This window comes from Octodon degus, unplaced genomic scaffold (assembly GCF_000260255.1).
Source record: "Octodon degus isolate 3935 unplaced genomic scaffold, OctDeg1.0 scaffold00033, whole genome shotgun sequence".
Taxonomy (NCBI): Eukaryota; Metazoa; Chordata; class Mammalia; order Rodentia; family Octodontidae; genus Octodon; species Octodon degus.
The window spans coordinates 7,339,475-7,345,994 of NW_004524609.1; the positions used below are offsets into that span (position 1 = coordinate 7,339,475).

Consider the following 6,520-nt stretch of genomic DNA (forward strand, 5'->3'; position numbering starts at 1 on the left):
AGCCGGTTCGACCCTTCACTCTGGGCAAGAGAGGCCCCTGCAGGACAGTGCTTTCGAGGATCCAATCGGCCTCTCCAACACTGGCCCTGCAAATGGCGCAAGGCCAAGGGACCCCCAAGGACCTGAACTTCCTCTTAGATTGAACCGCAGCTACCAGGAATCCCAAGGTCCTTATGAACCTTGACCCCAGGCCAAGCCACTTCCCTGCAGGTAGGTCTGTCCTGAGGGGAGCCTACACTACAGACAGGCCCACCCCTAGGCCAAAGGGTTGTTCAAGTGGCTGTGGGGGGCATGCACACCCCGAGCAGGAGGCATGCGCTGAAGTCCTAACATGCGTGCCCGTTAGCCATCCGCCAGCCCCACAGCCCTGAGGACAGAGCTGTGCAGCAGAGGAAGCATGACGGATAACACCACTGACTGGCCACACGCCATCTTCCAGGATCACCCTGCAAACACCCCAGCTCACAGCATGTACACACAAAGGCCCCGTTCTTACTGTACCGTGCCAGCATTCCCATTCGCTGGCCTCGCCTCTCTGGTGACAAGGTGGCTCCTGAGGCCACCGATGGCTTCTAATACAGCCCGCCCTTCTTCAGCTGATGCAGGATGGCCCCGCATCGCCATGGACTGTCTTCTCGTTACCAGGCAACCGGAAACAGATCCCGTTGGGGTTCCCACCACCAATTTAAGCAAAGCTGAGCAGGAGAGAGAGAAGAAATCCGTTTAAACCACAGACAGGAGTGCTTAGGGAAGATACAGGAGAACATTACAACAGTGGCGATATTGCTGAGCCTCTGGAGGGATTTTAAAGACAGATTCTTAAGTCTCCCAGGTATGGGCAGACTGCGCCGAAGCGATCTTTCGCTATAACCACTCCCCTTCCAAAGCTAGGAGAGATCGGGCTTGGGTCTGCTAGCTGAGTTCTTACACAAGCTCTGCCCACTGCACTACACGCCTTCACCAGAGAACAAAATGAATGGCAGGCAGGCTGCCATGAGTCATAGTGTTTCCGACAGAGCAGAGCCTTACCTCGCTACTTCAGGGAACTCTGCCTACTACAGTGCAAGCAGTCAGAATGACGCGGTTGCCAGGCACACACCGAGCCACTTCTCCTGGCTCCTGTTTCGGCCTCTTATCTCCCTGCAAGGGTCCGGCACAGCCAGGAGAGCCTTCTCAGCCCTCCAGGATGTCGTTCCGACTCTGGAGGTGCAGCCTTTCCCAGAATTCTTCCACGAGCTTGCTTTTCTTCTTTTCAGCAGCTGATGCAGGAATGCGGAGAGAGACAAGCTGATGACATTATGTGCTCTGGAGCCAGTCTGCGACAGCCTGACAAAGGCCACGTGGGCCCCTGGATCACTTCTGAGAAGCCCTAGGGGAGCCTTTGCTGTCCAATGATAGAGTCCATCAGCTGGTGTTTCCTGGCACTTTATATGAGGTAAAGGCCAGTTCTGCAGGCCACGGCCTGTGAGGCTACCCTGTAGCCAGAGCCAGCCTGCTAAGAGTGTGCTTGCTGGAAGTGGCAGGTCCAGGCTCGTTAATCCAGCATTCTAGTGAAAAAAAAAAAAAAAAAAGCCTGCTGCCACACACTGGCAGCAGGGTATCGCGACAGGAAGGCATAAATTCAGAATGCCAACCTGAACTTGCCCAGAGGAATAAAACTTAGGTTAATTAAGAACTCTTGCTTTTTTTGGGCGAAGGACATTTAAAGACAATAAGACATCACGAGTACCTCTGGCTTTAAAAGTGGTAATGGTAGGGGAAGTGTTTTCAGCGTCTCAGAAAGAGTACCAGGTGAACAGACGCAGCCTTGAGCGCGGTGTTACCCAGCAGATTGCCCAGAAGCAGGTCTGATGCAGCAGGAAAGATGTAAGTAAGCATTTAGAGGTCCTGGTGTGTGTCTACAAAAAGGGCACCAGCTTCTGACTTCCAACACGCTCAGGTCCCAGCTGGTCAGCAGCAGCTCATGGTTCCCTTTCAGAGGCTGAGAAAAATACAACCAGTAATTAAAGTCATGTTTTCCACTACTACCAACAACAAACAAAACCACCCGCAATCCGATTCCACATGTCTGGTTTCATACAAAACTTTCCACATAAGAAGTTAATTTGGCTAAGAGCAACAACAAATTTCACTACCAAAGAAGTGCTGCCCCTTTCAATCTAAGTCAGGTTAAGTGAATACAGTGCGGGGCTTTACACACCTGGGAGATAGTGCCCCACGCTCGGCTCCATCAGCCACCTGGAACACTTTACAAGCAGCTTCTCAGCTCCCAGTGCAGAGTCGGAAACATCTTAGTAGAATCAGCCCAACAGATGGGGGACTTCAAGATGGCAGCTAGCTCGCAGGGGGCGGGGAAAACAGCCCAAACAACAGACAAAGGGAACTTCTGGACACCACAACGCAGGAGGCTAAGTGCAGCTTAGCCGGCCTCTGGTTTGTCTTCATACATACAAGCATTCTGAGCACTAGGCCCATTTGGGGGGATCAAACAGAGCACTACCTTAAGCTTCAAATGAGGGAGTTTCCAGGCCTGACTGCAAATGGCCATGGTGAGTGGGGCTTTGAGAAATTTTTATTTAAGCATGTCCTCCCATCAGCTTCTCCCTGTGTCCAAGAACAGGGAGGCGAATGCTGGGTGCTCCTGGTGAGGCCGCTATGAACCGTGAATAAGATAAAGTAGGCCAAAGTGCTTTGCAAAGATCGCACAAATGTAAGAGGGTAGTAGCAGGGGAGAGCTCGGGAATTCCCTTCCTTTCCTGGGAAGGAAAGGAAGTCTGAAAAAGCGCATGCCTGCTTCATCCGCAAGAAGGAATGCGAAGCCACCTATTTTTATATTGATGGTGAAACCCAAGAGAGTTGTGTAAGAAGAACGCTGGAAGATAACGCATCATCTTTATTAGAAAATTAAGCTAAGGTTTAACCATCAAGTCATGTGACAGATCTCTAAATAAACACATCGAAGTGGGTGTTGTCCCGTCCTGGGGAGTACTTACCTTGGCAAGCAGCACAATTATTGAACTTATATTTTCCATCATTCAAAAAGAGACATTTTTAAACTCTTCTTTGGAACTGTCTCTGGAGCCTCTGGCACATTCCTTTGGGTATGTCTGAGAGTGACACATTTTTGTCCTATGTGGATTATCTTGATTTCTGTAAACAGCCCCAAGTTATTTGGCACAAAGACTGGTAAAGAAGCTCAGTAATATCATTTTTTAAAAATGGAAAATTAACTGACTGTAAAGGAGAAGTCTTTCTACTCCAAGGGTTCAAGCAGGAGATCTTACGAATGGCAGCATTACCGGAAAGGGCTCGCTCTTTCCTAAAGGCGAAAGGCGGATGTCACCGGAAGATGTATCTCATTCGTAGTTACAACTTTCATTATTTCTCTTGCAAAACCGTTTAGCATTAAATTTTGAGTTTCCGGAAAGAACATTGCAAGTAATCAACTGCTCCTATCATTGGAGCACAGCTCCAGGGGGCATCTAGGCCCCTCATTTACATATGGATGAACTGGCTCCAACAATCCAGATGTTTCTAATGAAGGGACATCTGGATCTGTTGGAAACAGCACCCAGATTTGATTCGAGCCAGTACACTCCCCAGTCCCTTAGAGTTTGGACCTTTTTTCACTTATGAAACAACGCATCTGAAAATTAAAATAGCACCACTATCATTTCAGGGTGACCCTTAGATTACTTCTGGTGCCACTTACGGTGAGGCATAGAAACAAACGCAGTGGTGCTTTTCATTCATTACATCATCCTGGGGGAAGTTCACTGTTAAATAATGTCTTTTCTCTAACTCATTTTTTGTATACTGCAGTAAAATGCATGTAACGTTGAAAGTCATCCTCTGACCGTTTCACAGGGTACAATCTTGTGGCTTTTGGTACATTCAGTGCCCTGCAACCCTCACTACTATCTAGTTCCAAAACATTTTCATCAAAGATAATCTTGTGTCCATTCTGAGCACTCTCCCTACTTCCGTCATCCCTCTAGCCCTTGGCAACTCTGAGCGGTCTAATCTGGTTTCTGCTTCTCTGGCTCTGCCTATTCTGAACATTTCTGTAAGATAGGTGGCCTTTTTTTCTCACTGAACACAACTGTTTTGTTTTTTCTAGTTTTAGGGATTGAACCCAGGGTCACTTTACACTGGGCTACATTCCCAGACTTTTTTTTTTTTCTAAAGTCAAGGTCTTGGGGCTGGTGAGATGGCTCAGTGGTCTAAAACACCTACTTAGAACAAGCTTAGCAAAGCACAGGGACCGCGGTTCAATCAATCTCCCCGCCACACAAATAAAATAAAAATAAAAATAAAAAAAAATTAAAGTCAAGGTCTTGCAAGTTGCCTAGGTAGGGCTCAAATTTGTGATCCTCCCGCTTCAGCCTCCTTCCATGCTGGAATTACAGGTTACTTTGTGCCCAACTCAGCATATTATTTGTAAAGCTCATTCATATTCTATGCTTCAGTACATCCTTTTTTGTATGTGATACTACTTCATTCTTTCTTGGGGAATTGAGTCTAGGAGTTCAGGTAATCAAGCATCCCACCACTGAGCCACAGCCCCACCCCACCCCAAGATCTCTGACTGAATAATCCCATTGTATGGAAATACCACATTGTTCACCCTTTCATTCACTGATAGGCATTCTGTTGCTTTTGGCCATTCGCAACAGCTGCCCTGGTCACAGCCAAACGAGTTTTTGTTTAACGGCTTTTCAATTCTTTGGAAAAAGAGTGGAAATTTTGGATCATATGGTATGTCCATGTATAACTTTATGTGATATGTTCATTCTGTTTACAATTTACAAGATGTCCTGTGTGTGTGTGTGTGTGTGTGTGTGTGGTACCAGGAATTGAACTCAGCACCTTGCGCTTGCAAGGTGGGTACTGTGCCGCTGAGCTATACCCCTGGCTCCTTACATGGTGTTTTGATTGCCAGTTAGAGGTAGGATAGCTACAGACAAACCCATAGAGGGACCAAAGAAACCTATTTTTCAGAAAAACTGATTAAGTAGCTGGGCTGAGTCTGAGTCAAGCTTGTTGCGAGGTAAGGTTCCATGTAAGGCTCTGAATAGACTCCCTACAGCTTTACCTGTCACAACACGAACTGGCCAGGCAGGAATACCTTTCCTTGGTTTTCCATTTCATTGCACACACTTCTTTTTTGGGGGGTGTTAATTAGCCCAACTTATAGGCTTCCACTTCTGTCTGGGCTGCGGAGTTCAGATTAGCATCTGGAGTGAATACAAAAATGGAGCTTTGGGAGCTACAGCTAAGTCCTCATCCTGCGCAAAGGCTAGATCTTTCATGGCTCCAAAGCAAGGCCTCCCTCACACTAGCTGAGACACAGATCTTTCACCCAGGGCAGACTTTGACCATACATTTGGCCTGACAGCATTGCTCGGCAATCCTGATCTTAGTCATCTAAAGATATGAGGCATGGGATGACCCTGTCCTACTGCAGGGCTGGTAGATTGCCAGCGGAGTGGGCCTGGCCAGAGGAGTGGGAGATTATCCAGCTACAGGCATCGTTTACTGCAGGCAATGTACTGAGTCATGCGACCTCTCAGTCACAAACCCAACCCCAGACAGCAAGTGATTAGCCCTGATTTTTCAATTTAAACTTGCTCCTGAGCCTTGCAGAGTGCTGACCTCTTACCCCAACCACCCTATCACACAGGAAATTTCTGAGCGACAGGAGCCCACACCAAGAAGCATTAGGTTGCATCGCCGAAACCTGTCAGGCCTTTGGCTTTTTCCGCTTGGAACTAAATACTGTACTAAGAATGAAACAGAATTCAGCTCCTGGCGTTCGTGCTAGCAGTCATCCTGCCAACTCTGCTGTCACTTGTAGCTGGTCCCCAGGCAGGCCTTTCAGGTGTCCTGGCCTCAATCAGCTGTGAGGGGGAAAAAAAAAAAAAAAAAGGCTCTTGTTGGTCATATCCTCTGTAATCTGGCAGGAAACCTAAAATTTGCCTGCCGCAGTTGTGTCTGTTTATCTGTTTCCTTGTGGGGAAGAATCTGCAGCGGTGCCCGGCTCGGGGATTTTCAGCGTGACCTCAGCCTCCGGCCTCTCGCTGCCTTCTGCGCTGCCCACGAGCGAGCGAGGCGAGGCGCCGACGACCCCGTCTAGGGCACAACGACTCCAGGGCCCACGTGGGGTCGGGAAAGGCCACAAAGAGCTGAAGACGGGGGTGCGGTGGTCGGCTAGTTACAGGCGAGGTCCTGGGCGAGCAGAACGTCAAAAGGGTCACCTTAAGGCACCCAAAGCCTTCGGGCTCGCGCCCGCTGCTGCCACCTAGCCGGTGGCCTCGACGCAGACCGGGGAGAGGTGACAGCAGGCGGCGGGCGCGCAATCCGAGAGAAAGGGCGCGGGAGTGGCGGGCGAGGAAGGGAGCCCGTGGGCACGGGCCACGAGCGGGTCTCCCACCTCGCGCACGCCGACTACCTTCTTCGCGGAAGTTGGCGCAGTCGTAAGGAAGCAGAAAGTCGGGTTCCGCGGGCGCGCCTCGGGGCC

General features: G+C 49.3%; 1 long non-coding RNA gene across 1 annotated transcript in view; it reads right to left on the bottom strand.

The window, feature by feature from the left end:
* Positions 1 to 532: 532 nt before the first annotated feature.
* LOC111816473 overlaps positions 533 to 6,520 on the bottom strand; it is a 6,605-nt gene continuing 617 nt past the window's right edge. Inside the window, exons 2-5 of the long non-coding RNA XR_002820862.1 lie at positions 2,201 to 2,653; positions 1,730 to 1,981; positions 1,030 to 1,547; positions 533 to 695 (exon numbers count right to left, since the gene is read on the bottom strand). This is a non-coding gene — a long non-coding RNA (uncharacterized LOC111816473). The remainder of the gene's footprint in view (positions 696 to 1,029; positions 1,548 to 1,729; positions 1,982 to 2,200; positions 2,654 to 6,520) is intronic.